Source organism: Eumetopias jubatus, unplaced genomic scaffold (assembly GCF_037043125.1).
Source record: "Eumetopias jubatus isolate StellerSeaLion01/CBP00866 unplaced genomic scaffold, mEumJub1_p1.0 scaffold_6, whole genome shotgun sequence".
In the NCBI taxonomy this organism is placed as follows: domain Eukaryota; kingdom Metazoa; phylum Chordata; class Mammalia; order Carnivora; family Otariidae; genus Eumetopias; species Eumetopias jubatus.
Genome location: NW_028274812.1, coordinates 147,793,853 through 147,810,610, shown reverse-complemented (window position 1 = coordinate 147,810,610; position 16,758 = coordinate 147,793,853). Strand labels below are relative to the sequence as shown.

General features: G+C 46.3%; 2 non-coding genes across 2 annotated transcripts; both read left to right on the top strand.

The window, feature by feature from the left end:
- The first annotated feature begins 4,478 nt into the window (after positions 1-4,478).
- Positions 4,479-4,550, top strand: TRNAA-AGC (transfer RNA alanine (anticodon AGC)). The gene has a single exon. It is a non-coding gene; the product is annotated as a tRNA-Ala (tRNA).
- A 10,713-nt stretch (positions 4,551-15,263) lies between these two features.
- Positions 15,264-15,337, top strand: TRNAT-CGU (transfer RNA threonine (anticodon CGU)). The gene has a single exon. It is a non-coding gene; the product is annotated as a tRNA-Thr (tRNA).
- Positions 15,338-16,758: the final 1,421 nt, after the last annotated feature.

The window sequence follows — 16,758 nt, the reverse complement described above, 5'->3', positions numbered from 1 at the left end:
GTGGGTGATTTGATACACACACACACTCATGCACACATACACACACATATGCTCACGTGCACATACACGTTGGGAAAGGATTTCCCCATCTAGTTAGTTAATGCATCCATCACCTTTTTAAAAATTTATTTATCTTAGAGAGAGCATGCACAAGCAGGGGGAGGGGCAGAGGGAGAGGGATAGAATCTCCAGCAGACTCCCCACTGAGCAGGGAGCTCACTCTCAGGACCCCGAGATCATGACCTGGGCCAAAGTCAAGAGTTGGATGCTTAACTGACTGAGCCACCCAGGCGCCCTCATCCATCGTTTTCCTTATTTATCTTGTGTGTGTGGACATGTAAGTTCTACTCTTAGCAGATTTCAGTTACACAGTCCAGTGTTCCCAACTACAGTCCCCATGTTTTACATGAGATCCTCAGACCCTACTCATCTTAGAGGTGAAAGTTTGTACCTTTTATCAACCTATTTCCCCCACTTTCCAGCCTCTGGCAACCACTTTTCTACTCTGTTTTTATGAGTTTGACTTTTTTTCCCCCCCTGATTCCCCATAGAAGTGATACCATGTAGAATTTGTCTTCCTCTGTCTGACTTATTTCACTTAGTATAACGCCTAAAGGTCCATGAATGTTGTCACAAAAGGCAGCATTTCCTTCCTTCTCGTGGCTGGGTAATACTGCATTGAATGTATGGACCACATCGTTATCCATTCATCTGCTGTTGGACACTTAGGTTGTTTCCGTTATTGCTACTGTGATTAATGCTACAGTGAACATGGGAACATAGGTACCTTTTCGATACCTGTTTTAATTTCCTTTGAATATTAAAAGGTGGTTCTAGTCACCAAATTCCACTGTGTGTGTGCAGGGAATTTTCCCACACCAGTAAGCAATGCTCTGTATATCAGCCAAGTGTCCTAGCATTCAGCTGAATTCTGACACTATTTACCTGGAGACAGAATCAGATCCCATAGATTAAGGGCTCGATCCAGCAGAGAACGGCTTCCCTCCCACTTGCTGCCCCTGCTTCAGACACCAGCACAGGCCGGAGTCATTACCTGTACTTCTCACTGACTGGCTAGAAATCAGAGGTTTCCATGACCCACCCTCCTTGGGTTTGATTAATTTGCTAGAACAGCTCACATTACTCAGAGGAAAAAAAAACATTTTACTTACAGATTAAAAAGATGTAGCTCAAACAGCCAGATGGAAGAGATGTGCAGGAAAAGGCATGGAGTTTCCGTGCTCTCCAAGTGCACCACTCACACCAAATCTGTACGTGATCACAAACCCAGAAGCACTCCACATCCTCTTTGGGGATTTTATGTGGAGAAGTCTCCATACCTAGGCATGACTACATAGGCACGATTGATTAAATCATTGCCCATTGGCAATTGATTCAACCTCCAGTCCTTTTCCCCTCGAAGGTCAGAGAGGTAGGACTGAAAGTTCCAAACTTTAATCTTGGGGCTGGTTCTCCTGGCAACCAGCCCCCAAACTGAGGTGCAGTCACTATTAACATAATAAAAGACACCTTTGTTGCTGTAATGATTTAGGAAATTCTGTGGGTTTTAGGAGCTCTATGCCAGCAACAGGATGAAAACAAAATAGAGACTTCTTGTTAAAAATCACAACATCACAGATATACATGATGTGGGAAATGAAAGCAAAAGAAAAATTAAATTTCCTTACTACTTATAGCCCACTCACAAGTCCTTTAAACAGGCAGAGTGACCTTCCTCTGGGAGCTCAGCTGCCTGGATGTGGACACTTTGCTGAGGGCAAAAGGCAACCTTAACCCCAGGGTCCTGTGAGTCTACTTTAATATATAGAAACTCCTTTGGAAACTTCATCTCTACCGCCCAAAATGTATGGTAGCAACCATCCCCCAAGCAGATGACCCACTGATACACATCTGAAGGGTCGCATGACTGAGTTCTTACTAAACAGTAATAAATGAACTTTCCTAACAATAGCTAGCCCCCTCAGGATCCTGGAAACCTTGTTTCCAAAATACCTTGGAGGCCCGTGCTGTCCCTACCCCCTCCCAACTAGAAAGTACATAAGGGGCCACTCCTCATGACCCTGGTGCAGCTCTTTCTGCCCAGGGGTCCTGTCCCGTGCTTTAATAAAACCACCTTCTTGCACCAAAGATGTCTCAAGAATTTTCTTGACTGTTGGCTTCAAACCCTAACCCATGTCAATACACACCCAGAAGTAGAATTGCTGGATCACATAGTAGTTCTGTTTTTAATGAATTTTTGAGGAACCTCTATATTTTCCCTAGTGGCATCGCAAATGTCATTCCCACCAACAGCGCAGAAGGGTTCCCTTTTCTCCACATCCTTGCCTACAATCTTGTCTTTTTGCTGATAGCCAGGTGCGAAGTGATATCTCATTGTGGTTTTTATTTCTATTTCTCTGATGATGAGTGATGGTGAACACCTTTTCACATACCTGTTGGTCATTTGTGTGTCTTTGGAAAAATGTTCAGTTCCTCTGCCCATTTTTAAATTGGATTATTAGATTTTGCTATTGAGTTGTTTGCTATTGAGTTGCTATTGAGAACTCCTGTTCTTTATATATTTCAGATATTAACCCCTTATCAGCTAACTAACCAGATACATGATTTGCAAATATTTTTTTCCCATTTTAGTAGGTTGCCTTTTCATTTAGAATCTCCTAACAGAAAATATTGTTTATTCATATATACAAGCATCTCTCTCTATCCATTCACTCATTCACTCTTAAAAAATTCAAATATTTACTTATGCCAGTATATCCAATTAAGGATAACACAGTGTCTTAGGTAACCTTCAAGAAGGCCCGCTGAGACCCTTACCTCCTGATTACACACCCTTGGGCAGTTCCCTCCCACTTAAATCAGTCTGGGAGACATAGATCGGGAGGGACTGAGGCCCCCTCCCAACATCTTGAAAGCAGATCTTGTAGAGTCAGACCTCAGAGGGCACTTGCCCTGTAGACACCTGAGTTCTACTTCACAAGACACGTGGGGCCAGACCCCAGCCAAGCTGCTCTGGAGTTCCTGACCCACACAATCTGCAAGATAATAAACATTTATGTTCTTAACCCATTAAAATTTGGAGTATTACTCAGCAGTAGATAACTAATATTCACAGCAAGCCTTAAAAAATTTTTCTCTTGGGTAAATAATCGTGATTTACAAAAATAATCTTTATCTGTTTCTCTCAAGCTACCAGACTATTATCAGAAACCATATTCCTTGAAAATCGACTTGGAAAGCTAAACGAAGACCTGTGGTTGTCTTCCCTGTTTCCCTTTTTATCCTGACAAAAACCTGAAGTCTTTAGGCAGACTGGCTGGTCGGTCAGCCACCAGAGGGCCACCAGAGGGTCGCGTACCTTCCACTGCAGCAGTCACTGGCAAAAAGAAAGGGATAGGCCATAATTATCTTCGACAACGCGTGATTTCCGCAAACGGTGTGGGCCCCCCACCCCCCTGCAGGAACAACCTGTAGGCTCTCTAGGCAAGGCGGAAGGATGCGGTGTGCTGGAGTGCTCGGGTCGCGCCGGCGTCTGCGGCCAGGTCTCCTCGGGGTCCCGCCAGCGCGCCCTCCGGAGCTGCGGCCCTGAGCCACACGCACGTCCGCGCCTCTGCGCGCGGCAGCCTCAGCTTCCCCTCCTCTCTCCTCGGCGTCCCCTCCATTCTTGCAGACTGGCTCACAGGTCACCGTGCTAGGCAGCCTTGAATCCTCGGTTTGCAGCCCCTGGGGAGGGGGGCGCCTGGATGGCGGGAGAACCACTCCCTCCGCAGCGAATAAAGCACCACGGAAGCTGATGTTTCTCCTCGATCTTACAAGTAACTTGTTTCTCACTTCTTTCCGGGCTCTTTGTTCCAAAGCATCAGAGCGGGGTCTGAGGATTTCTATTCTCTGGATTTGATTTGCATTTTTTGAAAAACGAGGGTCGGAAGCCCGCAGGCCGCAATCCAGCATCTCTCCCCTTTAGCCCTCCAAGTTGACAGTGAAAGATTGTTTTTGTTAACAATTTCCGCCGCCGCCTCCTTGTTTCTCTAGAAAAGGTCACAGCGGTTTCTGGAGCCCGGGAACGCGGCGCAAAAATGCGGAGGAGAATTGGGGGCTACTTTGCTGTGTTCCATAGTTAAAGACAGTCATGGGGAAACCGTTTTTCTCTTCCCTGGAAGTATCTTTCCTTTGACCCACAGACCTTTTGAAAAACGAGAAGAGCACTCAGACAGTTAGGTATGGGAGTGTTTCTTACTGAGATTTCCCACTCCAGGGTGCTCTTCGCGGGTCCTGAATGCCGGCAGGCTGCGGGTTAGTCAGAATGCCTTGCCAGTGGGTTTCTAGAGGAAAGGGGGAAATTCGAATTCTCCTTTACCAAAGAACAAGACAGATTTACTTAAAACGTAAAAAAAAGGGGGGGGTATAAATTTGCTCCATTTCATGAAGACAGTTTAGGAAGGACTTGCGTCTGTAGTGGGGATGTAGCTCAGTGGTAGAGCGCATGCTTAGCATGCATGAGGTCCCGGGTTCGATCCCCAGCATCTCCATTCTTTTTGTCCCCTTGCTGGGAAATAGCTTTCTTGCTGCCGGGCCCAGCCCGTTCCCGCAGGATCCGAAAATTAATCGTCTTGCTCCCCAGCACTTGCAGTTGGGTTGGGTGTGCGCATGACCTCTCCGCTGTGAACTCTGCATCCACCTCGCGCCCGCAGCCATTGCCTGTGCTCGCGCACCAAGCGAATCCGGAGCCGCTTTGGTCCCTCCCGGCTCCAGAAAAAACGCGATTCATCCGTGTAAACTCTGAATCAGAAGGTTTGGGGACGGGTTCGTATCTTCGCTTAGTTTCGGGGCGGGGGCGCAGGGCGGAAAGCCCGCCGGGGGTTTCCACGTTGAGGCTCAGCACGAGAGAGGAGGATTTCTTCTGCGGACCCGCTGCGGACACGCGGGGTGGAGCCCGCTCCCGAACGTGACCTTCGCGCCGAGGTCCAGCTCCGCGAGCAGAGGAGGCGCGCTTCGGCCGGGGTGCGCTCCGCGCTGGGTGCGCGCGCGCGGCGGGAGCCGGTTTGCAGTCTGCCCACTGTCGGCGCGGCGTCAGCGCGGTCGCCTCGACCCTGCACGAGAATCCGCTGCGCGTGGACCCGGCTGCTGCGGGTGAGGACGGTCTGTACCCGCTCCTCGGTATTCCTGCTTGGAGCGCTGCTCGCTCTCGGAACGCGGCGTCTCGTCTCTCGTGCTTCACCCCCCGCCTCTCCACTCGGGACACCCGGGCGCACGAACAAGCGCAGGAACTGAGGAAACGGTTTTCCGTGGTTTCGGGTTTTCCCCCAGGCAGGCCTCTGGCCGCTCTAGAGCCCCAGGGACCGCGGACGCGACCCGGGGAATGTCCCGAATTCCTTGCAGGTGCAGGAAGCCCGATCTAAACAGTGACAATGACTATCCTTTGCGTCAGACTCTTTAACGCTTTGCTTGTGCTGCCCAAGTCCTTAAGGAAAAAACCCCACAAAATGAAGGTGTAGGCCTTGGGATGGGCCTATGGCCGTGCGGTGCCCTGCAGCTCCCACCACGTTAGCTTCGGAGTCAAGCGCACTTGCTCTTGCCAGTATGTATGCAGGCCCTAACGATACTGCCACACTTTGAGCTGATTAAAACTAGTAGCGTGACATCTACCAGCTGAGGGGTCGCTGAGGGGAGAGTCCACGGACTTTTCCGTGTGGCATGTTGCCCACAGCCGAGGCCGCCGCTGTGGGATCAGGAGAGCCCTACGGAGCAACAGTAACACGTTTTTGTTGCGATTATTCCATCTTGTCTTCTGTCGTCACGTGGGGTCACCTGACTGTGATCAACTTGGCCAAAGATTGTTTTTTGGATTCCTCTGTTCCAAACCACACAGACTCTCCTTTAGTTCAACCAATAAAAATGTTAGGGACAGTTCAGAAACGGTCTCCCCCCTAAAGTATTTTATTTGTTGAATACACTGTGCGGGCGGCATTGGGAGGGGTGGGGAAGGATAGACGTCATTAGGGTTCCCTGAGCTCTGAATGTCTTTAGAGCTAATGCAGTGGTTCTCCAGCGTGGCTGCACACTGGGGTCACCCTGACGGCTCTCCCATTTTCTGACGTCTGGATCCCACTCTGAGGTTCCAGTTTAACTTGTCTATAACGTGGCATGGACACGGGCATTTTTAGAAGCTCCCTAAGTGACTAGAATAAGCAGTCAAGATTGAGAACCACTGGCCTGGACACTCTCTGTTGAAATTATCTCCAAATATTCACAAAGTGGGGAAGAGGCATAAGAGAGGTCATCTGCAGGTTCATTCCTTTCTTGTTAGGCTCAGTTTATCTACAGACACCACTGACCACTCGGATAGCCATAGATAATGTGAGCAGTCTGCAGACCAAGTCAGGGGCAGATGGAGGCCGTCAATGGGATGGAGCTCACCTTGTCCACGTTTTCCGCTCTGCTAAGTAGAAGAATGCTCTCTCTCCTCTCCCCCTCCCTCTCTCTACCTATCCCTCCCTCTCACCCCATCCCTCCCTCTCCCCCCACTCTCCCCCCTGCCCCTTTCTCTCCCTCTCCCTCTCTCCTCCTCCTCCCTTCCCCCTCCCCTCTCTACCCCTGAGATCCCTAGTGGCAAAGCTGGTCATTGGGAAGAAAGCAGATCACTTAATAATTCAGGGCCTTCTGGGACAGAAAGGATATACCCTAAATCCTGCTCTCCCAGATTTAAATTTGGAGGTACTCTCAGTGATCTGAGAGACTCTGACCTAGACTTTTAAGTTTCCTGAAATAAAATTATCTCCTAGAAAAGGGGAGTTGATATTGGAAACTTGAGGCTAAGTCTTTGTAAGGGAGGGCTTGTTTTAATGTATCATGTGGTTCTGGCTCCTTGATAGAAAATTAACAATGTTTTTTTTTAAGATTTTATTCATTGGACAGCACAAGCAGAGGGGGAGAGAGGGAGAAGCAGGCCTCCCGCTGAGTAAGGAGCCCGACTCAGGGCTCGATCCCAGGACCCTGGGACCATGACCTGAGCTGAAGGCAGCCGCCCAACCGACTGGGCCACCCAGGAGTCCCGAAAATTAATAATGTTTTTAACAACATTTCACCAGATGACTATTTTAATTGGATGAAGCCAGATCTTATTTGCTGTAGTTTTTCTGCCCAAAGAATATTAGGAGGGGCAAAGATAGAAAGAAAAGGGGCTATTTTCTAAGAAATGAGCAGAGAGCTGACATGGGGGGAACCCTACTTGCCGGGGCTCCTGGGGGGCTTAGTTGTTGGGCATCTGCCTTCGGCTCAGGTCGTGATCCCAGCGTCCTGGGATCGAGCCCCGCATCGGGCTCCCTGCTCAGCAGGAAGCCTGCTTCTCCCTCTCCCACTCCCCCTGCTTGTGTTCCTGCTCTCGCTGTGTCTCTCTCTGTCAAATAAATAAATAAGATCTTAAAAAAAAAAAAGAAAAAGAAAATTCTACTTGCTGATCTTTATTCCTTAGCATTGAAGAAAAGGCTAAAGACTCCTTTTTTAAAAAAGATTTTATGCATTAGAGAGACAGCGAGAGAGGAAGCACAAGCAGGGGCAGAGGGAGAGGGAGAAGCAGGGAGCCCGGTGAGGGGCTCGATCCCAGGACCCTGGAGTCAGGACCTGAGCCGAAGGCAGTCGCTTAACACTGAGCCACCCACGTGCCCCTATAGACTCCTTTTATTTAGCAACAATGAAACTTTTCTGAGCCTACACGGAGTTTCACTGCATTTAGTAGTTTCTACAAAGCCTTCTGGCTAGAGAAAATTAGAGGTGAACCTAGGTCATTTCATGAAAATATACACCTTACTCTTCTCATTTCAAGGAGAATGAGACAGAACAGACCTACATTGGAGTATTGGGGCAGTCCTGGCACAGTTTAATTTTAAACCACTGATCTCTTGGTGATTTACAATAAAATATGTCCAGGTACATAGATAGCATAGAAGGCTAAAAATTTCTCTTCTTTCTTGTCTATATTGGGTCTTCAGGTACAAAGAGAGGACAAACCAGATGGGAAGAAAGAAGCCAATCACACGTCTCACTAAGACATTTGCATATGACCAGAGTGCATTCCAAGCCAAAGGATCTCAGCAAAATGCAGCAAATCTGGGAGAGTTCAAAGACTCAAGGAAGGAAATCTGACAATGCTTGGATAATCTCTGAAACACAAGGAAGTTACCACCTCCGGTCACCTGGAATGAACAGCCTACTGAAAGGAAGACTTTAGGGACTGAGGTGCTCTGCCCTACAATAATGTGAAGGGTGAATGAGACGCAAGGGGGTGTGGTTATACCTTATCCATTGAATATGCTAATGGAAAAAATGTTCTTAAATATCCTAATGGTCAGCTCAAAGCATCAGCGGAAGCCTCAGACTTTCTGTGTCTGTAGTAATAGAATAATGTTTGTGAGGGATTATGAGGTCGCTGATTATCATCGATAGCTTCAACTATAGATATTTGTCCAACTTCAGCTATAGCTGAATTGTTAAATCAGTGAAGTTTATAAGTTCTCCAGGTCTTATACGTGAAATTTAGGGGCCTGATGGGGAAAGAGTGATGCTGAGAATTAGGGTAAGGTTTAGGAGTCTAGGAGTTCCTTGAACCCTCAGTTTGTGCTGGTCTTCTCCTGGGATTTATAGCACGTGAATTCTTCTCTTAGCCACTGAGCATCTTCTTACTTTGTGTGCTAGTCAGGGTTCTCTAGAGAAACATACCAATATTGTGTGTGTGTAGAAAGAGACACAGCGAAAGGGAGAGATCTATTTTAAGGAATTGGCTCACACAACAGCCTGAAATTTGCAGGGCAGTCTGGCAAGTCTGGTAAGAGGTGATGTTGTAGTCTTGAATCCAAATGTAATCTGGAAGCAGAATTTCTTCCTCCTTGGGGGTACCCTGTATATTCTCTTGAGGCCTTCAGCTGATTGGATGGAGCCGACCCACATTATGGAGGGTCATCTGCTTCACTCAAAGTCTACTGGTTTAAATGTTAATCACATCTAAACAAAATACCTTCACAACAACTAGACTGGGTTTTGACCAAAGAACTGGGCGCCATAGCCTAGCTGAGTTGACACAAAAAAATAAATTGTCACACTTTGTTCTTAGATCCTGCAGTTCTCTTGTGTAAATTTTTATCTAACAAAAGAGTGCCGATTCTCTAGGGAAGCAATGATTCCTGCATTTATGAAGAAATAAGAATCACTTTAAGAAGGAACAGAACATGTGTTCTAGAGAAATTTACAGTATCATTACCACAGATACATTTTGTTTTGTCAGTTAACATTTTAGCCATGTAAAAGGACAAAGACTATTTCTCTTCCCTTTGTTATTTCCCTCAGGCATTTAATTCATAGCTTTGAAAGTCTAGAAATTCTAGCAATATTTGATGAATGGATGAGGCTCTACTGCATGTGTGGCAAATAAGCTAATACTTGGAATTTGCAAGTGTACTGGACTCTCGCTTTATTCTGTATTATTTTTCTAATGTGATAATGTGAAAGTTTATGCCACTTTCTTTTATTAAAATCAGAATTAATGATGAGGGGCACCTGGGTGGCTCAGTTGGTTGGGTGACTGCCCTCGGCTCAGGTCATGACCCTGGAGTCCTGGGATCGAGTCCCGCATCGGGCTCCCTGCTCGGCGGGGAGTCGGCTTCGCCCTCTGACCCTCCCCCCTCTCATGTGCTCTCTCTCTCTCATTCTCTCTCTCTCAAATAAATAAAATCTTTATAAAAAATAAAATTAATGATGGAATAAAGTATAAATATGAAGAATATTACAATAGGCCTCATAAACCCATTATCCAAATCTTTGTTTCCTTTTTTTTTTTAAAGATTTATTTATTTATTTGACAGAGAGAGAGAGAGCCACAAGTAGGCAGAGCAGCAGGCAGAGGGGGAGGGAGAAGCAGGCTCTCTGCTGAGCAGGGAGCCCGATGCGGGGCTTGATCCCAGGACCCTGGGCTGCTTAACCGACTGAGCCACCAGGTGCCCCCAAATCTTTCTTTTTCTAAGAAAATAATTCACCCATCACTTTTCATTTCCCTTCCTCTCTCCATGTGTACCCTTCCAGTGTACATTTTAATATACATTTCACCACATGTATGCCTATAAAAATTTTACACTATTTACCTGTCCCACTGTACATATTTATTACAATGTTGTTTTTGTTCACTATTATCTATTTCACACAAATTCCCTATGATAGAAGGAGACACATCACATTTAAACTTTAATTGTTGTGTAGTTAATCTGTTGGAGAAGATACAGCTTTATGTCCAATATTTGCTTCCCAACCAGTGCCACAAAGAACATCACTGTACATGTCTCCTTGGACAAGTTTGTAAAGAGTTGCTGAATCCTGTATCTGGAAGTGGGATTGCCGAATTATAAAGTTAGGACATCTCTGGCTTTTCTAGATATTGCCATACTGCTTGTGCAAAATTTATATTCTCAGCAACAACCAATGATAATACCTCCCACCCTCTACCAAGCCTTGGCATTACTGAACTTGAAAAGTTCTGCCAATAGATGAAAGTAAAAGTAGTCTCCAAATTTGCATTTGTTAAATTACTGGTGAGGTTCAGCATATTTCATATATTTGTTGGATTTTTATGTTTCTTCATCTGGGAGCTGGAGAGAGACACAGCGCGAGAGGGAACACAAGCAGGGGGAGTGGGAGAGGGAGAAGCAGGCTCCCCGCGGAGCAGGGAGCCCGATGCGGGGCTCGGATCGAGCCCGATCCCAGGACCCTGGGACCACGACCTGAGCTGAAGGCAGACGCTTAACACTGAGCCACCCAGGCGCCCCTGGGAGCTGAGTCTTTGTATCCTTTGTCCAAATTTCTACCGATTGTCAACTTCTATATTTGCATTCTGCCTCATTAGTTTGCTAAGTGATGAATGAATGCCTCTTAGTCCTAAATTGTGCACTGCTCTACCACCTGAAACTCAGTACACAGAGTTACCCCTTCGGTTTGTCATTAGCCTGGTGAATGTTGGTGTCTCCCCGGTGCTCATTCACAAGAGGTATATCACACCTACTCAACATGACCAATATTCCACTTCTCTTCTTGAGCAATACAAGGATTTTAAAATGTTGTAATTTGCTAACAGTTTGGTTCTACCTTGTTCTTTTTTTGTGTTTTAGTCTTAACACACCACAAATTTATTATCTTATGGTTCTGTAGGTCAGAGTGCAACCCAGCTCTCACAGAGACACCTTGTTCTTCCTAAAGTCTCCAAATGTTACTTACTATTATAATTCAAGTAAATGCTTCTGAAAAACTTAGCTACAAACTTCCTGTTTATTTAGCTCACCATTGCTTTTCACATCTCACTACTTCTTGCTCAATTCCCTTTTCCCTCGAATTAATTACTTCACATTGATCTCAACTAAGATCTTAGTTAATGACACACTTTTAAAGGTCTTGATTTTATTCTTATTCTTGAATACTTTAGCTAAAGAATTTTAATCTCAGAGTTATCTTCCCTCAGTGCCATAATCATGTTATTCCATCATTTGTCTGTTGTTTCTCTTTTTTTAGTTTCTAGTGCTGATGAGAAATCCACTGTAAGTGTAATGATGATTTCTTTTATCCTAAAGTAACTCATCTTAAATTAAGGAAGAACAAGGTCAGAATTATGAGATTCTCCCATAAAGTATGAGCAAAGTTTGTAAGAAGCTAGTGTTTGCCAGTAAGAAGAAAAGGGGTGAAAAACATGTCAGAGCAAATAGATCTTCACGGTGTCCCTATGCTAAAGGCCTGTGTTACTGACCCAGGAACTGAGCCCCCTTCCCCCTCTGTGGCCAGAGCCGCACCTCCCCCGGCTGCATCCCCCTACAGAGTGCCTCCTGCACCCCTCATTCCCGCTGCTGAATCACCAGCCACCTCAGCCTCAGATCTCGCTCACCCACCTTCCCGCTTTCCCCATTCTCGCAGCTCCCCGTCTCCAGCCCCCTCCGAGGCGCGGGCTGCTGTGTGCTCCTACTCCCCCTGTAGCGGTCCCTGACCTTGTTACTCGGTTTGATTCTTCAGTCCTCCCCAGCTTCCATGCTCCCCAGTCCCTAACTTTTCCTTCCCAGGCCGTAGCTCTCTCCTTCCCACACGTATGTCAGGTATTCCAATTCTGAGGGGCCCTTATTGATTTCCACTCTTTCCCCACCTCTGGTTGTTTCCAGGAGCTTTGGGCCTGGACCGCTGATCAGGCGCGTGCTTCTTTTGCTTTTCTCCTTCCCTCCCTTCCTTCCTTCCCTTACTTTCCTTTTCTGTCTTTGCACTTTAATTATTGTTCAGCTTTTTAGTTAGGGTATAGAAACCTTTCATGCGTTCCTCCCATCACCCCCTATTCACTAGTTCCCTTTTAAAATAAATTTATTTCCGTTAAGTTTGGGGCAAAATGTAGGAAAAAACATAGTTTTTCCTCAGAAGATGATGCCTAGGCTGGCCATGACCAAGTAAGGCAAACTACTAGGCGTAAAGAGTGGGAGTGTGTTATCTCACAGTTCTGGAGGCTACTAATCTAAGATCAGGGAGTCAGCAGGGCTGTTTCTTCTGCTCCATGCCTCTCCCCAAGCTTTGGTGGTTCACTGGCAATGTTTGGTGTTCTTTGGCTTGTAGATGCATCACCCAGATGCCTGCCTTCACGTTCATATGTGTGCGTGTCTGTCTCCAAATGTCCCCCTCTTACAAGGACACGAATATATATAGATACATTGTATACATATAATGTTTCAGAGAAGCTTGATCTTAACTACCTGTACCCCATTCTGAAGGACTGGGGCTTAGGATGTCAACATATGAACGTTTAGGGGGACAAAATTCATAGATGACACCTATTAGCTATAGTATGTTGACTCACCCTATTCTCAACAGAAGAAGTATTCACCGGGGGTCATGAGAAATCATTGCAATTACGAAAAATCTCCATGTTCCAGTACCCATACTCATGTCCCTCATTTAGCTATTTTGGGTCTAATGTTAATCCAACAATTTTACATCATATTGCTCTGCGGTCTCGTGTTAAATTTGCTCTTTCAATTCACTCACACATCCAAGTGCAAGTCTATTTCTGGGAGGTCCTCATTAGACTAGGTTCCACTGGTTCTGCCTCTTTTTAAAGTGCCTTCCAGACCTTCCTACTATTGGGCCTTGGTCAGATTTATTTCATGACACCTTGGCACAGATTCCTGTTTTGGTTAAACACCTGGAATTAACTTGAAAGTATCAAATATTGTCTTTTTTTAAGGAAATTTCTTTTTTTTTTTTTAAAGATCGTATTTATTTATTTGACAGAGACACAGTGAGAGAGGGAACACAGGCAGGGGCAGAGGGAGAGGGAGAAGCAGGCCTCCCACCGAGAAGGGATCCTGATGCGGGTCTCGATCTGACCTGAGCCGAAGGCAGCCGCCTAACGACTGAGCCACCCAGGTGCCCCTCAAAGATGTTTTCAAGTGCTGCTTGTATAGTTTGTGTGTTATATATGACATTTTTTTAGGAAAAATCTAATAAAGGGAAATGCCCAAAAAATGTACTGAGCCATGCACATAGTACGGAGTACATAACCATATTACCAGCCCGTACTAAGTGTTCATCTATTATCTTGTATTTTTTATTGTAACATTTACAAACTTTATTAAAATTTGTTTCATTTTCTATCATCTATGGCCATCTTCTACCTAGTTGTATGCATAGAACTCCTGTCAGCACCTGACACGTAGTAGGCTCTCAAGAGTACCCCTCTTGGGTTGCCTGGGTGGCTCAGCCGTTAAGCTCAGTCGTTAAGCCCGCCTTTGGCTCAGGTCATGATCTCAGGGTCCTGGGATCCGGCCAGCACTGGGCTCTGCGCAGGCATGGGGCCCACTGCTCAGCGGGGAGTCTGCTTCTCCCTCTCCCACTCCCCCTGCTTCTGTTCCCTCTCTGTCAAATAAATAAATAAAAATTTAAAAAGTAGCACTCCTGTTGGGCAATGCTTCACTGTACATGTTGGCATCCCAGCTGCACTTTTGGGACTGAAATTTACGCAGTCCTTACCATAAACGGTGCAGCTAATTAGAATGCAGAAATGCCATGATCCCTGGTCCATTATGATTTGGGCGTGCTGCTTTCCACACTCGGTAAATACACAGTAAATGGAGTGGCAGTGTCGTCCTGGTCATAGAGGATTGCTAACATAAATTTAAAAGTGACCATCCTGGTTTGCAAGAAACCAAGCTTATACTCACTACAAAAACATTCGGAGTTGGATGGAAAATAGGAACGCCAGAATATTTGGCTCAAGAAAGGAGTTAAAAAAGGCTCTGCGATTCAAAGGCCTCAGCATCCCAGAGCCCCTTGTAGCCTCGCGTGGGTAAACACAGAATTCCTCGCCGTTGCATTGTAACCAGGCAGCGGGAGCCACGCTGACGGGCAGTGGGACTTACTAGTTTTGGTGAGCTCACGTCCCTCCCTGTGAGCCCCTTATTCTTATCAAAGGCAGAAAACTTGGGTGCAATCATTGAAGAATGAATGCTTTTCGTAGGGACTGGACAATCAGGTGATGTGTATTTAGCTCCCCCAAGCTGAGGCTCCATGGGGAAAATACAGGAGAGCAGCCTCTGCAAACAGCAAGACGAAGAGTGGCGAGCGAGGCATTTGCTCGGCAGCCGCCGCGAGCCGCGTGTCCACCTGCACCTTCGTCACCCTCTGGGGCGCGGGTGGGCTCCGTCCCGTCGCTGCCAGGGCCCGGGGGCTGAAGCAGCGGGCGGGTCAGTGAGCCCGGAGCGAGCGCCTGCTGCTGATGCCGCTGCGTCCTCAGGCCGAGCCGGCTGGAAGGCGCTAGGAGTCGGGCGGTTTGGGTTTGCTTTGGTTTTCAGGGCACACGTGTGCGCTCTTCCAACAGCCGGAAGCGCCGTTCACTTGGTAAGAGTTGTAAGTGACCGAGTTTGCTAGAGCTGCCCGTCACTCACCCTGAGAAGCCCCCTGGGTCGGTGACTCGCAGTGCTGCAGCCGGGCGGGATGGAAGAGCTGCGCGGGCCTCCCTTTCCCGTTCCGCGCCGGTGCCCGGAATTGCGCGAGGCGCCGGGCGCGCGCATGCGTGCTGCCGTGCGGCCGTGCGGACGGGGGTCGGAGCTCCCGTGTCTCCACCGTCCGCCTCCCGCTGCGGCCGGGGGCCGTTCCTGCGCGCTGGAGCCGGCGGGCCGCGCGGCCTTTCGCCTAATGCAGGAGAGTTTGATCAGAAAAGTACCCTGACCTGCTGCCCGGTTGGCTCTGTGGCTTAGTTGGCTAAAGCGCCTGTCTCGTAAACAGGAGATCCTGGGTTCGACTCCCAGCGGGGCCTAGGGAGGTTTTTTTTTTTTGTCTCTCTTTTTTTTTTTTTTTTTGGTCAATTTATTCAAACCTTTTAGTCTGAAATCAGCTTAATCTCAATATCAGATCTACTGCTTGGGAGCTCTGATCTCTGCAACCTCTCATTACACCTGCATTCTCAATGATTCTCTGCCTCTCAACTGGTGATTTATCATATGGTTCTGTGGATTTAACTACGTGGATGTTCAAGATCAATCGTAGACAGAATTTCTAAAATAAAATTGGAAAATTTTTAATTCAAGCTATTTAAAAATAGATTCTGCTGGTTTTCTAAACTCAAGCCATCTTACTTAATCATACATAGATGAAAAATGGTTGCAATTTACTGAACACTTACTATGTTTCACTTTGTGTATTTTCTCACATACCTTTAAATCGCTAAAAATACTCATAAAAGTAAGCATTATTATGCATTTTATGGATGAGAAAACAGAATCAGAGAGAAGCGAGGTAACTTGCCCAAATCACAGCTAGTAAATAAATAATCAAGCTAGGGTCTTAACCTAGTATTTCTTAGTTTAAAGTCATGGTCTTGCATTTCAAATAATTTTATTTATAAAATCAAACAATGTCCATATGGTTTAGAATAATAGTTCTTAAAATTGTATGGCACATGAACTCATTAGATTATCTGATGAAAACTGGCTTATAACTACCACCAAAAAGAAAAGCAAAAAGCCACAGACATGTGGATAAATTTTGTATATTCTTTCAAGATGTTCACTGACCTGGGAATGCAAGCTGGTGCAGTCACTCTGGAAAACAGTATGGAGGTTCCTCAAAAAGTTGAAAATAGAGCGACCCTATGACCCAGCAATTGTACTACTGGGTATTTACCCCAAAGACATAAATGTAGTGATCTGAAGGGGCCCCTGCACCCCAGTGTTTATAGCAGCAATGTCCACAATAGCCAAACTGTGGAAAGAGCCCAGATGTCCACCGACAGATGAATGGATAAAGAAAATGTGGTATATATATTCAATGGAATATTATGCAGCCATCAAAAGGAATGAGAGCTTGCCATTTGCAATGACATGGATGGAACTAGAGGGTATTATGCTAAGGGAAGTACGTCAATCAGAGAAAGACAAGTATCATGATCTCACTTATATGACGAATTTGAGAAACAAGAGAGGATCATAGGGGAAGGGAGGAAAAAAATGAAACAAGATGAAACCAGAGAAGGAGACAAACCGTAAGACACTCTTAATCTCAGGAAACCAACTGAGGGTTGCTGGAGTGGTGGGGGGTGGGAGGGATGGGGTGGCTGGGTGATGGATGTTGGGGAGGGTATGTGCTATGGTGAGCACTGTGAATTGTGTAAGACTGTAGAATCACAGACCTGTACCCCCGAAACAAATAATACAGTATATGTTAATTAATTGAATAAAG